Source organism: Acinonyx jubatus, chromosome A3 (genome assembly GCF_027475565.1).
Source record: "Acinonyx jubatus isolate Ajub_Pintada_27869175 chromosome A3, VMU_Ajub_asm_v1.0, whole genome shotgun sequence".
Taxonomy (NCBI): domain Eukaryota; kingdom Metazoa; phylum Chordata; class Mammalia; order Carnivora; family Felidae; genus Acinonyx; species Acinonyx jubatus.
In genome coordinates this window covers 98648252-98672541 of record NC_069388.1, presented here as the reverse complement: position 1 = coordinate 98672541, position 24290 = coordinate 98648252, and the positions used below count along the sequence as shown (strand labels likewise).

General features: G+C 43.9%; 2 long non-coding RNA genes across 7 annotated transcripts in view; one reads left to right on the top strand and one right to left on the bottom strand.

Annotated features, from left to right (window-relative positions):
• The window catches only part of LOC113597078 (uncharacterized), a 54929-nt gene that overhangs the window by 6396 nt on the left and 24243 nt on the right, over positions 1–24290 (top strand). Inside the window, exons 1-6 of one of the 6 annotated variants that reach the window (XR_008289445.1) lie at positions 175–1959; positions 2317–2370; positions 5737–5913; positions 9116–9185; positions 18220–18363; positions 22068–22328. This is a non-coding gene — a long non-coding RNA (uncharacterized LOC113597078). Of the gene's footprint in view, positions 1–174; positions 1960–2316; positions 2371–5644; positions 5914–9115; positions 9186–18219; positions 21109–22067; positions 22329–24290 lie in introns of those variants that run through there. The other 5 variants (XR_003417921.2, XR_008289446.1, XR_003417920.2 and 2 more) reach the window with 5 other exon arrangements.
• On the bottom strand, positions 6398–20554 carry LOC113597079 (uncharacterized). Its single transcript, XR_003417922.2, has 3 exons — positions 20479–20554; positions 14924–15047; positions 6398–8751 (listed from the first exon to the last, which is right to left on the bottom strand). It is a non-coding gene; the product is annotated as an uncharacterized LOC113597079 (long non-coding RNA).

Below are 24290 nucleotides of genomic sequence, written 5' to 3'. Positions count from 1 at the left end.
CTGTGAGCTGACTGCCTCCGGGGCTTCTCTCTGCCTGGTGTCCTCTGTTCCCAGGGCTCAAGGTGACTGAAAACTGAGCTCTCTGGCCTCGCTACTGGGCTGCCTTTGATTTCCCTGGGAGTGGGGCGGATGGGGAGGGTGGTGGGTCCTGAAGCAGGTGAGACACCCCCCCCCAATGGTTCCCCAGGCTGGGCCAGCAAGAGTGGAAAGCTGGTGCAGCTGGTGGGTGGAGAGCCAGGGAGCTGCAGGCCTAGGAAGGGCTGATAAGGGGCCTCTCATGAAGGGGCTGGCTCAGGGGACAATGGGCTCAGTGTGGGTGGCCTGCACTGTTGCTTCGGTCTCTTCTCTCAAGAGAGGTTTCCATGGCACCCAGACACTGACTTGGCTACAAGTGTCAGTTGAGACAGTGTGTGGGAGTCCTTGAGTCCCAGCCTCCCCCACAGGGGGTGGGGGAACCACCCCCTCTGGCCCTGCCAATACCCACTAGCACTGTGCTATGGGACAGTCTCCAGGGACCTCACAAGCCCACTCGCCCTCCTCTTCCCCTCCAGGAAAGGGTAGAGCCTTGGGGCTTTTCTGGCTGGACCTCATATGAGGTCCCCACTTAGACCTTCATTCTTCAGGAGTTGTTCATCTAGGGCACGGGGACAGGCAGGGGACATACCCCTTTTGTGCATTTTCCCAAACCTAAGCCAATAAATGAACTCTCCCCTTCCCTGACTCATCTGTAGGAATGGTGTGTTTTAGTGCTAAGTTTGGAAAAATGGGAGCCACTTTATAAATTATCAAGTCATGAGGACATGCAACTCTTTTGTTTTTGTTTTTTAATGAGCGTTGTGGCTAGTTAACCTAGTTAACCCTTAACACAAGTAAACTAATGGCAAACGTTACCATCCGTGTACCAACAAAATGCTTCTGACCTGGGGGTTCTCGGAAGGCTTTGTAGAAGAGCTGCTGTATGAGCCACGCCTCAACAGGAGGGTCAGCACGGGCATAGGCACAGAGGTAGGAATGTCTAGGGAGTCGTGGGGCTGGGGGCCTAGTACCATGTAATAGGAGATGAGGTTCTGATGGATGACAGGACCCTGGATGAGGCTTACAGATCTAGAGTCTAGTGGTGTAGACCTCTTGAGGTTTTATTGGGGCAGAGGGAGCACTATTTAATTAAAGTGGGGCTTCAGAGGGGCACCTGTAGTGGCTCAGTCGGGTAGGCGTCCGACTCTTGGTTTCGGCTCGGGTCGTGATCTCACGGTTCACGAGATCGAGCCCTGCATCAGGCTCTGTGTATTGACAGCATGGGACCCACTTGGGATTCTCTCTCTCCCTCTTTCTCTCTGCCCCTCCCTTGCTCACACTCTCTTTCAAAAATAAATGAACTTAAAACATAAAAATGGGGCTTCAGAAAGCCCCATGCTAAAGTGCTCCAAACAGCAACAACGATCTCACACTCACAAAATGGCTAATTGTGAAACCTGTTGTTGATCCTGTTTTCCTCAGTAAAACATCAACCCTATATGAAGTCTGTGCCCTGCTGTATCACCCCCAGGGCACTGGGGAATGCTCTGGGTGAAGTGTGGAGGTTGGACTGGGGTGGGGGAGAAGACCCACTAAGGGGTGGTGGAAGTGGGGGCTGTGGAGGGAAATGGAGGCTGGCAGAAAGACACAGGGGCTGGAGTGGCCCTGGCAAAGGCCCATGTTACAGATGAAGAAACTAAGGCTCAGCTAGGCGATACTAGATCTGGCCTTTCCTTTTTCCAAAACTTACCTTTTTTCCTTTGGAGACACGGAGTGCCAGGTGAACAATTCTCCAGGAGGACAGAAATCCGGCAATGTGGATGTGAAGACGCAGGATCCAGCCAGGGCAGGAGAGAAGGACCCATTCCAGACATGCCTGATTCCACGCATCATCCCTTCTGTCTACCTTGTGGCGGGTTGGTCCCCCAGGACACAGACTCTGAGGTGATTAGTGAGCAGAAAGTTTATGATGTGCCTTGGGGTGAATGTCCGTGGGGTGTGGCGGTGAAGAGACAAGGGGGAGTGGACAGTGGGAGCAATTGGCCAGCGGCGCAGCCTCAACTGGGCGGTCAGTCGGCCGACCTCACGCGGAGCTCTGGAGCTGTGCTGGCCTCGGAGTTGTCCTTAGGTGGGATGAGAAGGGTGGAGCTGGGGAGTAGGCCCTGCAGTCCCAGAGGAGAGTCGCGGCGGCACCACCCATAGTCCAAGTGGGACCAATGTCTCTACTCTACCAAAGGCAACTTCCCTCTGAGTTCTAACACTGACAGGGAGAACGTGTCTGAGCCAAATCATTTTTCTCAGCCAGGCTACACGGATCAAAGGCCACTGACCAGCCCAGGGACTGGCTGTGTTTGGGTGAGTCAAGCAACATTCTCAAAGCTAGAATTTCTTCCTCCATGCCTCCCTTCCTTCCTTCCTTCTTCCTTCCTTCTGTCCTTCAACCTCTCTGTCTCCCCCTTCACCTCCCCCTCCTCCTCCTCCTTTTCTTCTTCTTCTTCTTCTTCTTCTTCTTCTTCTTCTTCTCCCCTTCCCCCTCCCTGTGTCCCTTCCTCTCCCCCTTTTCCCCCTCCCCTTCCTCCTCCCCCTCCTTCTCCTTCTCCTCCTTTTCCTCCTCCTTCTCCTTCTCCTTCTTTTCCTTCTCTTTCTCCTCCTTCCCCTTCTCCTTCCCCTCCTCTCCTTCTTCTTCTCCTTCTCCTTCTCCTCCCCATTCCCCTCTTCTTTCTTCTCCTTCTTGTTCACATATGTAAGTTTTATACCTGGGGTGTGGGGAATCACATTCAACTGGTAAAAAATTGCGACGTTTATTTGTCCATTTATACAGCTGTGTGTTGTGAGGGAAGAAGGTGAGAGATGGTGATTGCCTGGTACAGAAAAGGACTGTGGGACCAGCGATAATAGACATCTCTGGCCATATGCAAATCCATCGTTACTAACACCCTAAAGAGCTATTTTTACTCTTAGCAACAGGGATAAATCTCACAGATGCAATATTGAAAAAGACACTAGACACAAAAGAGTACATCCTGTATGATTCCATTTATATGAAGTTCAAAAACAGGCAAAACTAATGTATGGTGACCAAAATCTGAATGGTGGTTGCCTCAGAGGAGGATTTTACCTGGGAGGAAGCAGAGGGAGCCTTCAGGGGTGATGGAAATATTCCATGCACTGATCTGAATGGTGCTAACCTGGAGGTTATATATGTAAAAAATCACTAGGCCATACTCTTTTTTTAAAATATATTTTTAAAGAATATTTATTTATTTTGAGGGAGAGAGAGCACAAGGGAGGGGCAGAGACGGGGGCGGGGGGGTAGAGAGAGAATCCCAAACAGGCTCTGCACTGTCAGCTTGGAGACCAATGTGGGGCTCAAACCCACAAACTGCAACATCATGACCTGAGCTGAAATCAAGAGTCAGAAGCTTAATCTACTGAGTCACCAGGCGCCCTAGGCCATACTCTTAAGATGTGTGCTCTTTATCATATATGTTACACTTTTGTTATTCTCTTTGTTTTTAAGGAAGAGAAAAAGCACTTCAGTAGGGGATCTAGGCTAATAAAGGCATTGGCTCTAATGATAGAACTTTATGTTTTTCTAGAAAGCCAGGGGAGCCTTGAAGACACCTGTTAGGCGGTGGGTTTCCCCTTGTCAGCTCTCTAAATTCTGCCTCTGATTCTCCCAGTTCCCAGACCACTAATATCCTGCCCTCATGCTAGGGACTAATTTTAGAAATTATTCTTCAAGAAGAACTTCCTTTTGGCTCAGCATGACTCCTATCTCATGCTTACAGAAGGGGGTCCTGGCTGAGCGCACAGCTACTTGGGGTCTTGTGCAGTGCTGGACCTTCTTACTCTTAAAGACTCTGGCCTAACAGTGCATCAGAAATGTTAAGCACAGCCCTCAGTGGCTGTTATATATTTATGTATATATGCAAACACATAGATACATACGTATATTCGTGCATATATATTTTTATTACAAAATATTTTTAGATGGTTTTAACAATTTTGCTTTTAATCAGGTCTTTTTTTTTTTTTTTAAGTAATCTGTATACCCAGCATGGGGCTTAAACTCACGACCCCAAGATCAAGAGTTGCATCTCTATCGACTGAGCCAGCTAGGCCCCCCTTTGATAATATCGCTTTTCAAAATAAGGATATGAGGAACACATGTTATTTCTTAGCAGTCTCCATGCTTTCCTCAAGAATTATTGCAAATGGGCAAATGTTACTTCCAATTCATTTTTCAAATGTAATGAAATTATTATAAATACTAAATTTACCAAGTAATGAAGTTGACATAATGGGTCGCTTTGAAGGCATTTAATTAAACATGTATTCATTTTGATTATGCAGTTTTTCTTTGCATACTTTGCAGTAAATGAATTTCTTCCCTAGAACTCAGACTTTTCCTCTGAGGTTAGTGTTCAGTTGATAATAAATTATTTCTCCCTGGGGAATCACCTTCTGGGCCAAGTGGGTGGGCCTGGCCAGGACGGTGGGGATCCCCAACGGCTCTGCTGTGCAAGACAAGTTGTGGGTTGAGAGTGGTGAGCACAGGACGGTCTCAGAAAAGAGTCAGACATTTCCCAAGAGTTGGTGAGTGTCATCCCTTCTGGCCTGTGGTGATGGGGAGAAAGTCAAGTTCAGCAGATCTTAGGAATCATGGTGCTCTATTGAGTCTGACCGTAAATACATGTCTGATGAGTCATGATTGCACGTGGCAGATCTTGATGAACTGATGTGAAAAGATGTCTAAGGCAGAGTCAAGTGAAAGAGGAGCTTTTAGACAGCACAAAAAGTAATAGCATCCTGCATTGTGTGTGTGTGTGGGGGGGTGTGGGTGTGGGTGTGTGTGTACACACAAGCACAGACAAAATCTGGAGGAGTGTACCAAGGACTAGAAACACTGATTATATACAGAAAGCATAACTGTAGGGGAACTCTCACTTTCTAAGTCACCCATATCTGTAATGCTTGAGTTTTTTCAGTGAGCATGTACACCCTCATATAAATCCTCAGTTTACGTGATGGGTAAGTCCTGAAGTGTGTCAGCTCATTCAAAATACTTACCTCAAAACTTCAAAATAAAGTGGCTCATAAATAACGAAAGAAAACACTGGTGATAGGTTCCAGTAGTTAGAAAAGTATCATGCCATGAACCTTCTTTTTTGTCATTCATTAAATATCAACAGCTGGGTCACCTGAGTGGCTCAGCCGGTTGGGCGTCTGAATCTTGGTTTCGGCTCAGGTTACGATCTCATGGTTTGTGGGTTCGAGCCCTACACTGGGCTCTGCGCTGGCAGTAAGGAGCTTGCTTGGGATTCTGTCTCTCTCCCTCTCTCTCTGCCCCTCCTTCTCTCTCTCTCAAAATAAATAACTAAAAACTTAAAAAAATATATTGATTGTGAACAACCCGTATAAATGTATATGAATGGTTATTTGAGAAACAAAGGCCACCTGACAAACACACCAGTGAGACTCCAGGTGGTGGTTTTGGCCTATAACCATCAAATCTGAGTTTCTCCTTTTCCTCCATTTTAGTGAAACTTGCTTCCAACATGTTTGTCATGGGTAACATTACAGTCTTTGACCTTTTCAAAATTGTGTCGCTCTGTTGTTTAATAAGGTGAAATGTGATGGAAAGATGAAACTGGAAACCATTTCTCTAAGGGGCTGGCTACTTTTTGATGAAAAACCTGTGGTCGCTTGTTCGTCCAGGACCCTTCAAGAGTATCAGCTAGTCTCTTCGAGTCATGATCTCCCTACAAGGTGAACCATTGGGGAAATACATGTCACAAAGTGTCATCTCAGACCACCTGCAGGACACGGCCTCCAGGCTAACTGGGAGCCACGCTGGATGGGAGGAACTTTGCATCCTGCTGTGAGCATCACCGGGTGAGTTTCTGAACTTGGTGGTCAGGGAGAGGCCCTGAAAAAGAGGGTCAGGCAGTTTATCCCAAAATAAGCTCTGTATATTTTAAAGGAATTGATTTCTTTAGCAGTTTTCTTCTGAAATGTGTAGAAATGAATCCTGAATGAGTCGATTAATCAGAAAAAGTCCTACAAATGAAATTTGCAAAAGAGAGTCTCAGGTTCCAGGTGTCCCAGGTTTTCATTGGTCGATTTGCTTATTCATTCAGTCAGCATTGGCTGCCCCCCTCAAGGAGGGGTGAGGGGAGGCCAAGGAGCAAGTAGCGGGATATGTAGACAAGCTATAGGTGACTGTAACGAACTCACAGTCTGGTGTGGTATTTCTCAAATTCTGAGGAATGTCTTCTTTTTTGCCATATCTGAGTACCATTTGTGCGATTGTTCACTTAACATTTTTCTTTAGGGGCTCCTGGGTGGCTCAGTTGGTTAAGTGTCCAGTTTAGGCTCAGTTGGTTAAGTGTCCAGTTTAGGCTCAGATCATGATCTCACAGTTCGTGGATTTGAGCCCCACATCGGGCTCTGTGCTGACAGCTCGGAGCCTGGAGCCTGGTTCAGATTCTATGCCTTCCTCTCTCTCTGCCCCTCCCCCATTTGTGCACATGTGCTCTCTCTCTCTCTCTGTCTCAAAAATAAATATTTTAAAATATTTTTTTTCTTTAGAGCAACTGATTTTTTCCTTCCATAAATTTGTTTCTAAGAGAGTCTATGTATCTATTATGGACTGAGTGCGTGTGTCCCTCCAAAATTCCTAGGTTGAAACCTGACCCCCAAGTGATGGTATGAGGAGGTGGGGCCTTTGGGAGGTGATCAGGTCATAAGAGTGGACCTCTCATGAATGGGATTAGTGCTCCCATAAAAGGGATTCCCAGGGAGCTCTCTTCTCTCTTTTCACCCCAAGAGCATACCATGAGGGGCACCTGGGTGGCTCAGTCAGTTAAGTGTCCAAATTTGGCTCAGGTCATGATTTCATGGGTTCATGGGTTGAAGCCCTGCATCGGGCTCTGTGCTGACAGTGCAGAGCCTGGAGCCTGCTTCGGATTCTGTGTCTCCCTTTCTCTGCCCCTCCCCTGCTAATGCTCTCTCTCTCTCTCTCTCTCTCTCTCTCTCTCTCAAAAATACATAAACATTAAAAAAAAAAAGAGCGTACAATGAGAAGTGGGCAGTCTGCACCCAGGAAGTGGTTTCTCACCACAGTCTGGCCATGCCGGCACCTTGACCTCAGACTTCTAGCCTCCAGAACTGTGAGAGATAAATTTATGTTGTTAATAAGCCATCCAGTTTACAATGTTTTGTTATAACAGCTCAAACTAAGACGGTATCGCTGTGAAATTATAGATTGTGATAGTCATGATTTTTTTCTAATACACATTAAAATAAACTATTAAAATGTTTTAAAGGCCCATCCACCTGTCACCTCAAGACATCTCATATACCAACAGGGCTGTATCCTTGGGCATGAGATCAGTGCAGTCCCATTGGCCCTGTGGGCTTCATGCTCTGTGTACATTGTCTTGATTTGTTTTTTTTTTTTTTTAAGTTTATTTTCATTTAGTTTTGTTTTTTGTTTTTTAATTTTTTAAATTAAGTTTATTTATCTATTTTGAGAGACACAGAGAGAGCACAAGCAGGAAAGGGGCAGAGAGAGGGAGAGACAGAATCCCAAGCAGACTGCACCATCAGCGCAGAGCCCCATGTGGGACTCGAACTCACGAACTGTGAGATCATGATCCGGGCCGAGATCAAGAGTCAGACGCTTTACCCACTGCACCACCCAGGCGTCCCTGTTTTGTTTTGTTTTGTTTTTTTAATGTTTTCATTTATTTTGGAAAGAGAGAGCACGTGTGAGCTGGGGAGGGGCAGAGAGAGAGTGAGAGAGAAAATCCCAAGCAGGCTCTGCCCTGTCAGCACGAAGCGTGAGGCAGGGCTTGAATTCACAAAACATGAGATCATGACCTGAACCAAAATCAACAGTTGGGAGCTTAACTGACTGAGTCACCCAGGTGCCCCTGTTGTTATTTTTCGATTCCACAGATAAATGAGATCATATGGTATTTGTCTTTCTCTGACTTATTTATCTTAGCATAATGGCCTCCAGACCCATCCATGTTGTCACAAATGGCAAGAATTCTTTCTTTTTTATAGCTGGATGATATTCTATTGTGTATATATATACACCACACGTTCTTGATCCTTTCATCCATTGATGAATACTTAGCTTCTTTCCATATTTTGGCTGTTGTAAATAATGCTGTAATGAACGTGGCAGTGCATGAGGTTTTTAATCAATTTATCTTCGAGTCTGTATTATGTAAGTAAAGGCCAATAAGACAATGAAGCATGTGCTGGTAGCCAGGGGCCTCGGTCCATGCACTATCCTATCTTCTGCCATCTCTTTGGGATGTGGCCTTAGCTGCCCCGTCCCCTCACTCCTAGTGTCCTAGTCTCTCCCAGTTTCCCCTCCCTGCCCGTGTCCAGCAGGCACCGCCATTCCCTGCCCTGGCTGGAGGGGTCTGGGCATGTGGGCCCTGCTGTCTCTCGTGATAAGGCATGATGGCAGCTGTCTCTGTGCTGGGCTGGCAATGTGGCCCATTCAGCAGAGACAAACCTCTTGCCCTGCCCTGCTCCAGGTACCTAGAGCATCCCAGTGTGCAGCTTGCAATCTCCTCAGGAGGCAGAGATGCCCGACTCACCATGCCAGTCCAGCAGCCAATGATGTGTCAGCACTGAGTTGTGGAGGGCAAAGGGTGGCCTGGTGCCTTTGAGGGTCTGCCATCGCATCCCCTTGCCTGAGGGAGCACAACACTAAATAGAAACAAAAAAACAATACCATGACAGGTCAAGAGAGAGATTTCGGAAGAAAGGAAAAAGCTTTATATTTTCATACACTTAATGGCAGCTTTTCTTTTTTTTTACCTTTTAAATTTTTATTTATTTTTGACAGAGAGAGAGTGCGTGAGCTGGGGAGGGGCAGAGAGAGAGAGAGACAGAGTATCTGAAGCGGGCTCTGCGCTGAGAGCTGAGGGCCTCATGTGGGGTTCAAATTCACGAACCATGAGATCATAACCTGAGCCAAAACCAAGAGTCAGATGATTAACTGAATGAACCACCCAAGGGCCCCAATTTTTCTTCTTTTTTGAACAAGGGGCCTTGTATTTTTGTTTTGTAGTGAGCACACAAATTATGTAGCCGACCCTGACCCGAAGCAGCACCTGAGAAGTGTCACTGGGACCAGGCAGGTACAGTTTCTAGGAGGCACTGGAAGATGTCACATGGTGGCCCAGTGCTCCATATGCCTGCTGCATTGGGCCTGGGAATTGGATGGAATTTAGATCTGTGGGGCTGGGGAGAGGCACACCTTGAGGAAAGGAGCTGAGGTGGAACTTAGGGTCTGCCCAGGGACTGCAAAGGCATGGAGCACGGGTGGGGGACCAGGAACACTGGGAGATGGCCCAGGAAGTGGGCAAGTTGAGGGCAACTGACACAGAAACTGATCATGGTCTGCGGCCCACAGGAAGACTGATTGCTCCTGACTAGGGAAACAACAGCTGTGAGGGACAGTGGTGGTGGTGTGGTGAGAGGTCTAGGAAAGGGGTTAGGTTGGGCCTCTTGTGGTGATCATACAAGTAACAAGAGACACTTTCCTTTATGAACCTTACGAGACCAGGGACTGACTGCAAGATGTAATTCTAGGAGGAAAGAATCAGACTAAAGGCAGGGCAGGCTGTGGGAAGAGGCCTGAGCAGGACAGAGACCAGACGTGTGTTATCCAGGACAAGAAAGAAGGATCCATGGTAGTCATCTCCAAACTATTCGGATTATATACCCATGAGATATTTTTGAGCACACACCCTAATATTTGTACCTTTATTTACGCATAAATCATGTACTTACACAATTCTATTATGGCTGTTCTAGAACAAAAGCAAAACCAGAACTTTTAAAAGGATAACTAAAAACGAGGATAAAAGAAAGTTGTAATAACTTCTTCCTACCCTCCCAGTGGGCTGCCATCTTGTGATGTTAGAGATCTGGAACCTAATCTTATGCCCAGACAGGGGCCGAGCTTCTGGGCAGTTTGTGCTTTCTATGTGTGTGGAGGCAGCTGTGGGGCAAGTTGGGAATGGGGGTAGCAAATGCTGACTTGTGTGTCAGGGGAGTATATGGGAGGGGAGCCTCAGGGGATCCTCACAACACCCCATGGGCAGGAGCTGTTACTTCTAGGTTATTATGAGAATGCTGAGAAGTCCTGTAACTCATCTGAGGTCACAGCTTGTGCCAGGATTTGGACCCACGTTTGGCTGACTCCAGAGCCTATATCTGTCCCACTGGGCCACACTGCCTCTCTAGTTAACTTTGGGTCTGGCCTGCTTTTCTGGAGGAGCAAGCTGTTGGGGCTGAGCTCCATTGTCAGAGCAAGGCTAGTCATCCCAGAATGGGGCACTGGGGCAGACTCTGTCAGCACCCTGTCCAGAAGGGCCAAGGGCATCTGCCTGCATTGTGACCTCCACCTCAGGGCTTCATCCTTGGGTGTACTGGAAGCTGAAGGGAGAACAAATTCTCCCCTCAGGTCGGACTACTCTGAGATGTGTTCTCCACCTTCTCCCAGAGGTGCCGCACCTGAGCCTCAGGTACTCTTAGAGGTGACCTACTTATCAAGATATTCTGCTTTGGCTTTCTTCCCTTCCCTTTTCTATCCTTTCTCTGTCTCACTCCCCACTCCTGGGATCACTTCTTGAATAAAGTGCCTGCCCACAGATCCTTGTCTCTGGGGAACCCAGTCTAAGCAGGCCCACTGGGGAGAGGAATCTTGTCTCCGGCCATGTGACTCTGTGGCCCTCACATCCTGCTCCCTCTGCCTAGGCCTTGGCACACATTGCCAAACAGTCATGGCATTCTTTACTACAAGCCAAGAGTTCTCCACAGGGCACCTCAGGCAACTGTTAGCAATCATTTAGAGTTGACAAGTTGGTTGAAATCTATTTTACTTCAATTTTAGAAAGTTTGCTCAGGTTGCTTTATGGAGAACAGATATCAAGAATGAGGGCAGAGGCAGAGAGACCAGTTAGGGGGCTACTGGAATAATCCAGGTGAGAGATGATAGTGGCTTGGTCCATATTAGCAGCAGTGGTAAGAAACACAGGGTTCTGGATGTATTTTGGGTTTTTTGTTTTTGTTTTTACTTCTTTAAAAAGTGTTTTATTAATTTATTTTTGAGATTGAGAGAGAGAGAGAGAGAGAGAGAGAGAGAGAGAGAGAGAGAGGAGTGCACGCACAAGCAGAGGAGGGGCAGAGAGAGAGAGGGGAAGACACAGAATCCGAGGCAGGCTCCAGGCTCCAAGCTGTCAGCACAGTGGCTGACATGGGGCATGAATCCACGAACCGTGAGATCATGACCTGAGCTGAAGTTGGTCGCTCAACCGACTGAGCCACCCTGGATGTATTTTGAATGTAAGCCAACATGATCTATCAATTGATTGTATACAGGACATTAGAGGAAGGAAGGAATCAAAGATGACACCCAGGTTATTTTGCCTGAACAGTTGAAGAAGTTGTCCTTTTCTGAGATGACGATCAGGAGGAACACAGCGAAGGGATAGAAGTTGTTAAGTTTAGGATGCCCATTAGACATCCAGGTAGAAAGGTCATATTGTAAGTTAAAGATAGAAATTTGGAGTTCAGGTTCAAGATCTGGGCTGAAGATCTAACTTTGGGAGTCATTCAGTCCTAGAGACTGGGTGAGGTCAGTAAAGAGTGATAGAAGAAAGGTGCAAAGCCTGAACCTTGGGAAACTCCCAATGATCAATGTCAGAGGGATGTGAGAAGGGAGGCCAGTGAGGTAGGAGGAGATCCAAGGGGAGTGCATATCCAAACCAGGAATGTGTCAGGAAGACAGAGTGTTCTGCTCCATCAAAGATGCTACTGATGAGTTTAGTAAGATGAGGTTTGAGACTTGCCCATTAGATTTGGCAACCAGAGAACCTCAGGAGTCTTGACACAAGCTATTTCAGTGGAGAGAGGTCACAGAAGTCAATGGGAGGGAGTTGCAGTGAGAAAGGGAAGAAAGGAATTATGACAGTAGCTGGACAGCTTTTAACGAGTTCTAAGGGGCAGCAGAGAAGTGGAGTGAGGTCAGAAGCTGGATGAGAGATAAAGGAAGAGACATTTGTTGTTTGCTTCTCCATCTTGTTATTGGTTAGGCCTTACAGGTGAGCCATGGATGAAGTTCTCTCAGGCAAATGCAATGGAGGGAGTTGGGGTGTATGCAACTGTAAACTATAACAGTGTAAACTGTGAAATATAAGCTGGGAAAGGATGGAAATGAGGCACTTAAGGGGCTAATTATTAGTGAAAACATGGTTGGAGCAGAGATTGCATATCTCAATTGGAAGACGAATTATTGGAGTCTGTGTAAGAGAAGGAGTGAGCTGGAGAAACAGGGCATAGTGGCTGCAGCATGGGTTACTAGAAACTGAGACACTGGAGGGCTCTCTAGTCAGTGGTAGTAATGGGTTCTAGGGTATGTCTGTGGAAGTGAGTGGTTGAGGTGGAGGTGACAAGGTCACTGGTTTCCATGTGTAGGTCGTAAAATTGGAGGCTGGGTGCTACACACTACATGTTTGTGTCCCCTCCAAATCCGTATGTTGAATCCTACTCCCTGATGTGATGGTGTTTGGAAGTGGGGCCTTTGGGAGGCAATCAGATGACAGTGAGGCACCCATGAATGGGATCATTGCCCTTATGAAAGAAACTCCAGAGAGACTCTTGCCCTCTCTGCCATGCAAGGACACGGTGAGAAGAAAGCAGTGTATGAACCAGGAAGTAGGTCATTACTAGACACCCAGTCTGCCTTGATCTTGGACCTCCCAGCCTCTAGAACTGTGAGAAATAAATTTCTGTTGTTTATAAACTGCCCAGTCTCTGGTAATCTGTTATAGCAATCCAAGTGGACTGACACTGGGACTTGGGGAGGATCTTCTATGTGGATATTGAAATCACCGTGAGATAAAGCTGGAGATAAAACAGTGCTGGAGAGCATGAGCGTGAATCAAAGTCCTTAAAAGGAACAAAAGGAAGTGCCCAATGGTCAGCAGGTGCAACAAGGAGGGCATCCATGGATAGTTTGAGGAGATTCCAAGGGAGAGTAAGCCAGCCGACTGGTGTTTTAGGAGGGAAGGAGGGAGAATGGTTTGGAAGCAGCAATGCAGAGCAAATGCGATCCTGACCCTCCCCAGGGCCTGAGTATGAGCTAGGAAGAAGGCAGCCTCGCTTCAGAGGCTGCAGGGGAAGTAACCCCTCTAATTTAGCTTCCCATGTCATTGTCACTTCACCTAAGAGGTTCAAGATACAATACTTTCTGAACCCACATGTGATGCTGACCTTGGAAATTTTACCCCAAACCACAATTACCCACCCACAAAATACTGGGCCAGTCTTTCTCCTCCATTTACCCAGTAGGTATATATTTGTCATCTCCAGAGCTTGTGTTTTAAACTGACCTTTAAAGTCCTTGTTTACAAAAACATGCAATTCTTTTCGTTGTGAGGTCATATCCCTAGGGAGACTTACTAACTCTGTGTTTAAATTTCTTTGCCTATTTTTTCCACCAGTGTCATCAGGTGACCTTTATAAACATACAAGTTAGCACTGATTGATGTCAATTCAGGCTAAGGCATCTTCCCCAGACAGCTGCCATTACTTAAGAAGAGGAAGGAAGGAAGGAAAGAAGAAGAAGGGAGGGAGGGTGGAAGGAAGGAAAGGAAGGAAGGAAGAAAAGAAGGAGAAAGAAAGAAAGAAAGAAAGAAAGAAAGAAAGAAAGAAAGAAAGAAAGAAAGAAAGAAAGGAAGGGTGGGAGGGAGGGACAAAGGAAGGGATGGGGAGGAAAGAAGGAAACAAGCATGCAAATGAGAAGGCTAAGAATTCCAGTATAAGAATACTTGGAATTAATCTTTTATGAAGGATAATTTTCCTGCCCCCCTCCCTGCACCTTGTATTCCACCATCTCTGGTGCTCATCTTTATAGCCCCAGCATCTGGAACAGTGCCAGTCATCACTGGTGGAATGAATGTGCTGGTGGCTGTTGTTGCTGACCCCCAGCAAAGATTCCTCCGGCCCTTAGGACTTTGGGCATCTGGTCCTCAGAGAAACATCAGCCCCATATCCAGCCCATGCTCTGTCTCTGCTCAGCTACAGAACTCTACCTTGCTTCTTTTCTCCTGCAACCTGTGTGTTCAGAAACTCCTTGGCAATTATGAAGTGCAACTCTATTGCTGATCTATTACATAACTTAATCTAGTGCCAACCACACCCTGGCACTGGACCCTGCTGGGCAAGGGGCCAGATTGGGAGGGGTTTTCCCTGCCAGGGCTCAAGTCTGGTTAAGAGGTGAGATATTCACTGCCGGATGCACAAGCTCCAAAAGCGATTTTTCAACTGCATTTAGGACTGCAGGTAGTTTCTGCCTCCGGTTGTGGAGGTTGGAGGCCATCTGAACTGGGAATGATAAGAAGCAGGAGATGTAATAACAAGGTGTAAATAAAACAGAGATGAGGGCAGTGAGGGGAGCTGGGTCTGGCCAGGAGTATGTGTTGTCAGAAGCCTCTCCAAGCCTCTTTCCCTCCCCTAAGCCCACCTCCCTCCAGCAAGCCATTGTCTGGACTAGACTTGGCTTTGAGAGTTCTACTGGTGTACATTTTGATAATACATGATGAGTGTTTAGACCACAGCATATGGAGGTGGTTGTTGTTGAGGAAATGGGTGGTTGATTTTGCAGCTTCCTGTGGGGTCAGAGAGCTTTATTTGGTTCCTCCAAGCACAGTCTCAGCCATGGTGGCTCACGGCTATGGTTGGAGATAAACCCTCACAAACCATCCCCCTGGCTTTTGAGTGTATGACAGAATCCTCATAAATGTCTCAATCCTTACGAGCTCCAGTGAAATGAAAAGGAAAAACTCCCAGGGCGAGACTCTGCAAGCACCTTTGAGGAGGTCCTAGATGAGACATCAGTCAGTGACAGCGTGGAGAGGTAAATGTTCTTCTGCCTTTTTGCTCCATTTCCTGGGGCCTGGGAACTATGGAGACCTTTGCAATGCAGCTCAAGGCTAGGAAAGAGACAAGCATAATGTTAGCACAAAAAAGACAAAGCAGAGGGGCGCCTGGGTGGCGCAGTCGGTTAAGCGTCCGACTTCAGCCAGGTCACGATCTTGCGGTCCGTGAGTTCGAGCCCCGCGTCGGGCTCTGGGCTGATGGCTCAGAGCCTGGAGCCTGTTTCCGATTCTGTGTCTCCCTCTCTCTCTGCCCCTCGCCCGTTCATGCTCTGTCTCTCTCTGTCCCAAAAATAAATAAACGTTGAAAAAAAAAAAAAGACAAAGCAGAATTGCTAGTAGGAGGTTTACTCTTCGTAGGTCGAACATTCCATGCTGTAGATGCGCCCCCCTGCACCTGATCGTTCACTCTCTCCACTAATCCTCATCTTATTGGTTCCTTAGAATAGCACTTCTCTACTTCCTAGAGCTTGCTGGAACAGATCCTAGGTCCCCACCTCCAGACACTGTTTCCGTAGCTCTGGGTAGGGGTGGGGGCAAAATCATCATTTCTGACAAGCTCCCAGATGATGCATATGATGGGGTTCAGGACATGCTACCCTGAACATGGCCCCCTGGCACCCTGAACATCTTAAGCTGAAGGAGTTTGAGAAAATGACAGATGAATGGCTGAATGGTCATTTTGCTGAGAACATATCTGCCAAGAGGATTATTAGAAAACAATATTTGTGTTTGATCCAGATCCGAAGACCTGAGGTTGGACATGCATGTCAATTTCCTTATTTGTAAAATATGGAAAAGACCACTCCCTTGGGGATTGTTGTGAGGATTACAGTCACAGCTAGTAAGCGTAGCACTGGAGTCAAAATCTGGTTTCACAGACTCACATAACGGCGCACTTACTAGTAACAGTAATAACACTGCTTCCAGTGGAATGAGCGCTTACTGGGTCCAGGCATTGTGCTAACTGCTCTAAAGACAATGTTCCATTTAAACCTCCAACACTCCAGAAGGAAGATACTATTATTCTTATGGTACCCATGAGGAAAGTCGAGCTAAGAGAGGAAGTAACCTGCCCAAGCTCGCAGAGCCGGGGTTGAACCCAGGCCTCCTCACAGCAAGGCTGCTACCACCTCATAAATCATGGGCCTCCTCCCATCAGTGCCTCTCAGGAAACCATCAGATTGGCTGTGGCCCCAATACGGCTGGGAGCAAGGAGGCTTGGGGCATCTGCTACCACAGCCCTGTGTGGGCTTAAGCAAGTCAGTTCCCCTCTCTGCACTTCTTTTCTTTTCTTTTCTTTTCTTTTCTTTTCTTTTCTTTTCTTTTCTTTTCTTTCCTCTCTCTCTCTCTCTTTCTTCCTTTCTTTCTCTCTTTCTTTCTTTTAATATAATTCATTGTCAAATTGGGTAACATACAGTGTGTAAAATGTGCTCTTGGTTTTGGGGGTAGATTCCCGTGATTCGTCGCTTACATACAACACCCAGTGCTCATCCCAACAAGTGCCCTCCTCAGTGCCCATCACCCATTTTACCCTCTCCCCCAAATCCCCATCAACCCTCAGTTTGTTCTCTGTATTTAAGAGTCTCTTATGGTTTGCCTCCCTCCCTCTCTGTTTGTAACTATTTTTTTCCCCTTCCTTTCCTCCATGGTCTTCTGTTAAGTTTCTCATATGAGTGAAAAGATAACTGTGAAGTGGTGACTAAGGCCCTTCCAGGGCTAACATATCAGAACTCTACTACTTTTCTATTAGGGCTTTGGCACCCAGTAAACTTCCAGAAGTTTCTCACACTGCCAGGGTTCCAGCAATAAACCAGATCCCAGGAGACTACTTAGACTCCTATAATCCTCTCAGGCTTAGAAAGGAAGAGACCCTACAGAATATCAACAGGGACGGCAGGGCCTCAAAAATAGGAAGGACCAGGTAAGCTGCTGGCTCAAACTAGGCAGGTATACAAGTCCCACCATGTCTTTTCCCTGGCTTTTGAAAAAGGAAAGATGAGCACAGTTAGTGCTCTAGATGAAAATATTTTAAAACTATTTCTTTATACACGAGATAATTTAAGACTGGGTCCAGATGTCTTGTACATGCAACACAAATGTCTTAAAAGGCAGAACAGGTACATATATTTTATCAAGAACACTCACCATCTATATTCTACCATTAATACTTTATTATACTTTACTATGCGTCTATCCATATAGCCATTCATTTATCCATCTTATTTTTTATACATTTGAAAGTAAGTTTACAGACATCTGTATACTTCCCCTTAAATGTTCAAGCATGCATATTGTTAACTACAGTTCAATATTTAATACATTTACTTTGATGTAGAATTTACATATAATGAAATGCATAAATCTCAAGCATACGATAACTGATTTTTGGCAAATGCATTAAATTGTGTAATGTAACCCTCCCCATCAAGATACAGAACATTACTCTCACCTCAAAAAGTTCCCACATGCTCCTTCTCATCATAGATTAGTTTTTTTCCCCCATCAAAGGGTAGTTTTGCCCAGAACAGGTTTTTTATTTTTTATTTATTTATTTGTCCAATTTTTAAAAATAAAGTTAATTAATTAATTAATTAATTAAAATAATTTATTGTCAAGTTAGCTAACATATAGTGTATACAGTGTAGTCTTGGCTTCGGGAGTAGACTCACATGATTCATCCCTTACACACAACACCCAGTGCTCATCTCAACAAATGCCCTCCTAATGCCTATCTCCCATTTTCCCTGTCCCTCCCAAACCTCAACCCCCATCAACCCTCAATTTGTTCTGTGTATTTAAGAGTCCGTTATGGTTTGCCTCCCTTTCTGGTTGTAACTTATTTCCCCTTCTCTTCCCGCATGGTCTTCTGTTAAGTTTCTCAAATTCCACATATGAGTGAAAACATATGATATCTGTCTTTCTCTGACTGACTTATCTCACTTAGCATAATACCCTCCAGTTCCATCCACATTGTTGCAAATGGCCAGATTTCATTCTTTTTCATCGCTGAGTAGTATTCCATTATATATACATTACTACATCTTCTTTATCCATTCATCAGTTGATGGACATTTGGGCTCTTTCCATAATTTGGCTATTGTTGATAGAGCTGCTATAAATTTTGGGGTACATGTGCCCTGTGAATCAGCATTCCTATATCCTTTGGATACATTCCTCATAGTGCTATTGCTGGGTCATAGGGTAATTCTATTTTTAATTTTTTTAGGAACCTCCACACTATTTTCCAGAGTGGCTGCACCCGTTTGCATTCCCACCAGCAGTGCAAGAGGGTTCTCGTTTCTCCATATCCTCGCCAACATCTGTTGTTTCCTGAGTTGTTCATTTTAGCCACTCTGACAGATGTGAGGTGGTAGGTATCTCCTTGTGGTTTTGATTTGTATTTCCCTGGTAATAAGTGCAGAACAGGCTTTTTATATTAGCTCTTTTGAGGTATATTTTATAGGCAATAAAACTCACCAATTTAAAGTATACAATTGGGTGAATTTTGACAAATGTATACAGTTGTGTAACCACCACCACAATCATGATAAAACATATTTCTATCACCCCAAAATGTTCTTTATGCTTCTTTGGAACCAATCACCATTCCCCTACTTTTGGCCCCTGGAAAGCACAGATCTGCTTTCTATCATTATAGTTTTGCCTTCTCTAGAATGTCACATAAATATTATCATACAGTACGTAGCCTTTGCATTTAGTTTCTTACACTTAGCATCACACACTTTCAGATGTGTATGTTTCAGTCATTCATTCTTTTTTTCTTTTATTGCTGAGTAGCATTCCATTGTATTGGTATACCACAATCTGCTTATCCACTCACCTACTGATGGACATTTGGGTTGTTTCCAGTTTCTAGAACTGAAATCCCAAATGCAACATAGGGGTGGCATGGAGTAAGATTTGGAGACTTGAAGGAAGCACTAATCTCTGTATTAATCCTTATCTTTTTTGGGGGGAAGACATATATCTACACCACAGATCAGCAAATGTATTCAATAAAGGGCCAATTGCAAATATTTTAGGCTTTGCCATTGTAGCTATAGACAATATGTAAGCAAAAAAATGTGGCTGTGTTCCAATAAAACTTCACTTAGGGATGCTGAAATTTGAATTATAGAAGTTCCATGTGTCACAAAATATTTTTCTTCTTTTGATTTTTTTTTCAGCTACTTAAAAACATAAAAATTATTCTTAGCCTGCAGGAGGTACAAAGGTGGATGGTGGGTTGGATTTGGCACACAGGCCACAGTTTGCGAACTTCTGATCTGAATTTATTCAAAATACTTTAGAAAATTATGTTTAAGTATGTCTTAAAAATTTAATGGTAACCACCAAAAAAGTAGAAATAAAATGTATAATTTCTAACCCACAATACAAAAAACAATGGAGGGGCGCCTGGGTGGTTCAGTCAGTTAAACGTCCCATTCGTGGTTTCAGCTCAGGTCATGATCTCATGGTTTGTGGGTTCGAGTCCCATTTTGGTCTCCATGCTGATGGTGCAGAACCTGCTCGGGATTCCCTCTCTCTCTCCTTCTCTCTCTGCCCCTCCCCTCCTCTCTCTCTCTCTCTCTCTCTCTCAAAATGAATAATAAAAAATTATTTAAAAATACAAATACAAATAAGGAAAAACAGTAGAATACAGAAAAACTGATCAACTGAAGAAAAGATGGAAACGAAAAAGAGAAGAAAGTATGCTGGAGAACATAAAAACAGCAGGACAAGGATAAGTCTGGTTTTATAAGTAATCAGAGTACCCACGAATAGGTTAAATTAGGCCATTACAAGACCTATATTTTCAGTTTAAGTTAATAAAAAGAAAAAAATTATGTTATATCTTATTTCCAAAAAGTATATCTAAAGAAAATTGTGCAGAAAGTTTGAAAACAAAGGTAGAGGGAAATAGACACCTCCTAAATAGGTATCATATGTTACATAATAGCTATAAAATCCAAAACAATAATTTAAAAAACATCACACCCATTAGGATGGCAACTATAAACAAAACACACAAAATAGAAACCAGCAAGTGTCAGCAAGGATGGGGAGAAATTGGAGCTCCTGTGCACTGTTAGTGGGAATGGAAAATGGTGTAGCCACTATGGAAAATAGGATGATGCTTTCTCAAAGAACTAAAAACAGAATTACCATATGATCTGGCAATTCCACCTCTAGGTACACACCCCAAAGAATTGAAAGCAGGGACTCAAGGAGATATTTGTACACCCATGTTCATAGCAGCATTATTCACGGCAATAGGAAATAGCTCAAAGGAAAGCAGCTCAAATGCCTATCAGCAGATGATAAGATAAACAACACAAGGTAGTCTGTACACACAGTGGAACGTGATTAAGCCTTGAAAAGAAGGAAATTCTGTCACCTGCAACAACACAGATGAAACTTGAGGACATTATGTGGGTGAAATAAACCAGTCACAAAAGGATGAATATTGTATGATTCCACTTACATGAGGATCGTAGAATAATCGGGTTCACAGAGACAGAAAGTTGAGGGGCAATTGCTGGGGCGGGCAGGGAGGAAAGAGGAATGGCGAGTTGTTACTTAATGTGTAGAGTTTCAGTTTTACAGAGAAGAGCTCTGTGGGCGGAAGGCAGGGATGGTTGCACCACAGTGTGATGTACTTAAGGCCATAGAACTGTACACTTAAAAATGGTTAAAGTGGCAAACTTTATGTTATGTGCATTTTACCAAAATTAAAAAAAAATAAAATAGAAAGCATTACAGTAAACATGGATTAGTTCATACTGATAAAAGCTACAGTCTACTAAAAAGATATACAGTCGTTTGCTTCAGTGCAAGGCACAATAGAGTTCTGAAATGTACCTAATATGTATAAATAACACATTGTCCCCAGTGGAGCGAGGACTCATTTCTTCCAGGCACCCATGGCCCTTTTACAAATTAGTCATGTATCTGACCACAAAGGGAATCCCAGTAAATTCCAAAAAGCACACAAATCTGATTATTTTGTCACTCTGCAATAAAGTTAGAAATTAAGATGCAAAACAAAACACAAGAAGTAGCAAAATAAAAATCTTCTCACTGGAAAATTTAAAGCCTCTTTTAAAGTAACTCCTGTGTTAAAAAGGAAATTATAAAGTTGAAATAAGCCAAAATGAGACTTTGTTTTATTTTTTTAATTTTTTTAATTTTTTAATTAAAAAAATTTTTTAAAAATGTTTGTTTATTTCTGAGCCAGAGACAGAGCATGAGCAGAGAAGGGGTAGAGAGAGACGGGGAGACACAGAATCTGAAGCAGGCTCCAGGCTCTGAGCTGTTAGCACATAGCCCGACACGGGGCTTGAACTCAGGAGCCGCGAGATCATGACCTGAGCGGAAGTCAGACACTTAACCGACTGAGCCGCCCAGGCGTCCTGGGACTTTGTTTTCAGGGACTACTGGGACCTGATCCAAGTGGAGTCAGGGGAAATTTATTAGAAACAAGAAGAATTCAGAATAAATGGAGGAAACATTAAAATCAAGAAGCTAGAATGAAAGATCAACAAAATAAATCCAAAGATATTAAATGGATGGAGTATAAAAGTTAGCAGAATTTAATTAGGTGGAATACTCACATACAAAAATAACCTTGATTAATAAAACACCATCTTGATCTTTGAAAGGACCATTACTATAGATAAACCTAATTACATGTTATAAATAAGATATATGAATAAAAATTTAAAGAATAATTAACATTTGAAATGAAAAAGGAAGGGTGCCTGGGTGGCTCAGTCGATTGAGTGTCTGACTCTTTGATTTCGGCTCAGGTCATGATCTCACAGTTGTGAGATCGAGCCCCATGTCAGGCTCAGTGCTGAGTGTGAAGCCCGCTTGGAATTCTCTCTCTCCCTCTCTCTCTCTGCCCCTCCCCCGCTCACACAGGCTCACAGTCTCTCTTTCTCTCTCTTTCTCAAAATAAATAAATAAACATGAAAAAAAAATGAAGCAGGAAACACACCTATTGAGATTTTAAAGCATTCAAAAAATTACTAAAAAGAAATTAATGTTAATAGAAAAATTTTTTTAATCTAGGTTAAAATGCAGAATTTTCTAGGAAGATGCAAATTACCAAAATTTGTCTAAGAGGAGACAGAAAACCTGAATGGGCCAATAAACACGGAAGAAATTCAAACTGTTGTCAAAGTTCTTTCCCTTTAACAAAAAACCAAAACCAGGCTCAGATGGTTTTTGTTGGTGAATTACATCTGACTTTCAAGGATCTGATTGTGGACATGGTACATAAATCCTTCCAGAGTGTAGGAAACCTAAGTCTACAAGTTTAATTTTTTTTAATGTCTGTTACTTATTTTTGAGAGAGGGACAGAGAGAGACAGAGCGCAAGCAGGGGAGGGGCAGAGAGAGAGGGAGACACAGAATCTGAAGCAGGCTCCAGGCTCTCAGCTGTCAGCACAGAGCCCAACGCGGGGCTCGAACCCCCAACCACAAGATCATGACCTGAGCCAAAGTTGGACAGTTGACCGACTGAGCCACCCAGGCACCCCAGCTCTAGAGGCCGAGCTGGAAAGATAACACCTGTGTCAAATGGGGGCTCTGGGAAGCCAACTAGAATTAGGAGCGCACAGGTTTTTGGGTGAAAACACTGGTGAAAGAGAAACAAAGGGTGGCATCCAGGTTGGGCAGAGGAAGCTGTCAGACCAGGATGCAGATCTGCTCAAATCTTTGCCAGCCCAGTGAGAAGTTCCAGAACAGTGACGGCCTATTAGAGGAGTCGCACACTGAGCACAAATCGCGGGGCTTTCCTCAGTACTTGGAAACTTGTACTTTCCTCAGTACTTGGAAACAACTTGAGAAAAACATGACCCTGGTTCATCACAACACAGTAAAAAAAAAGAAAGAAACCAAAAAAGAAGGAAGGAAAACTATGAGATAATTACACTAAAAAGTTAAAGGCCCAACATTCTAAATAGACTATCAGCAAATTGAATCCAATGGTGTTTTTAAAGGATTATGCATAGAGACGACAGAGATGGTTTTTTGTTTTGTTTTGTTTTTCTTTTTTCCTTTTAGAGAGAGAGAGAATGAGCCTGTGTAAGCTGGGGAGAGGGGCAGAGGAGAGAGAGAGAGAGAGAGAGAGAGAGAGAATCTCAGGCAGGTTCCCCTCTCAACATGGAACCTGAAGCAGGGCTCGATCTCACAACCCCGGGATCATGAACTGAGCCGAAATCAAGAGTTGGAATGCTCAACCAACTTAGGTGTCCCTGCAGAGATGGTTTTAAGCAGAGAATCTGTTAATGTACTACAGTAATAGATTTAAAGGAAGAAAAGATTATTCCCATCACAATAAATGCCTTGATAAATGGATTGGATAAAATGTGTGTCTATTTCTAAATAAGAAGATACAATTCTTGAAGCTAAAAGTGGAAGGAAACTTTCTTACCTTGATCAAGTCTAACTATCAAAAAACTGTTAGTAAACATCTTATTCAGTGGTGAAAAATCAGACATTCCAGAAACATCAGGAACAAGACAAAGTTGTCCATCATCACCATTACTATTAATCAGTCTACTGGTGATCCTAATCAATTCAATCAGGAAGAAAAAAAAAGAATTTTAAAATTTCCTTTTATTGTTTTAAAATTAATCATGATGATGGTTGCATAATTCTGTGAATATGCTAAGAAAAATTGAATTGTAGCCTTTAAATGGGTAAGTTGTATGGTATGTGAATTTTCTCTCTAAAAATTGTTAAAATATCATCATCTTGTCTGTTACAAGACTTACTACTTAAAGATATTGTCTACGTAGAAAATTTAAAGCTAACCAAAATTTTAAAAATGAAAGTTAAAAATTTAAAAAATAAAAAATGTGAGAAAGTTTGGAAAAATGGCCAAATACAAAATCAATACACAAAACTCATGTTCTTGTAAACAAACAACAGCCAACTTCCCAGCATCACAGAAAAAGAATCCCATTTATTCCACACAGAAAGATGAAACAGCCAAGGATAGACCCCATAAGAAATGTGGAAGACTTAAATTTTAAAGGCAATATTTGATTGATAAATAAAAGTCGAGGTATAAGGCACAGCAGCCAACTAGTTCCTGAACCCTACGTCTCCTTTGGGAATAGCCAGGGTGGAAATTCCCTGTAGAAGAGCCTGTGACATCAAAGGGACCATGAAGAATGCAACTAATGAAGTATTTAAAATGCCTAGCACAAAGTCTGGCAAATAGTGAGCACTCAACAAATGTTAATTATTTTTCCAGATTCCACGTGCAGTCCCAACTCAGGGTCA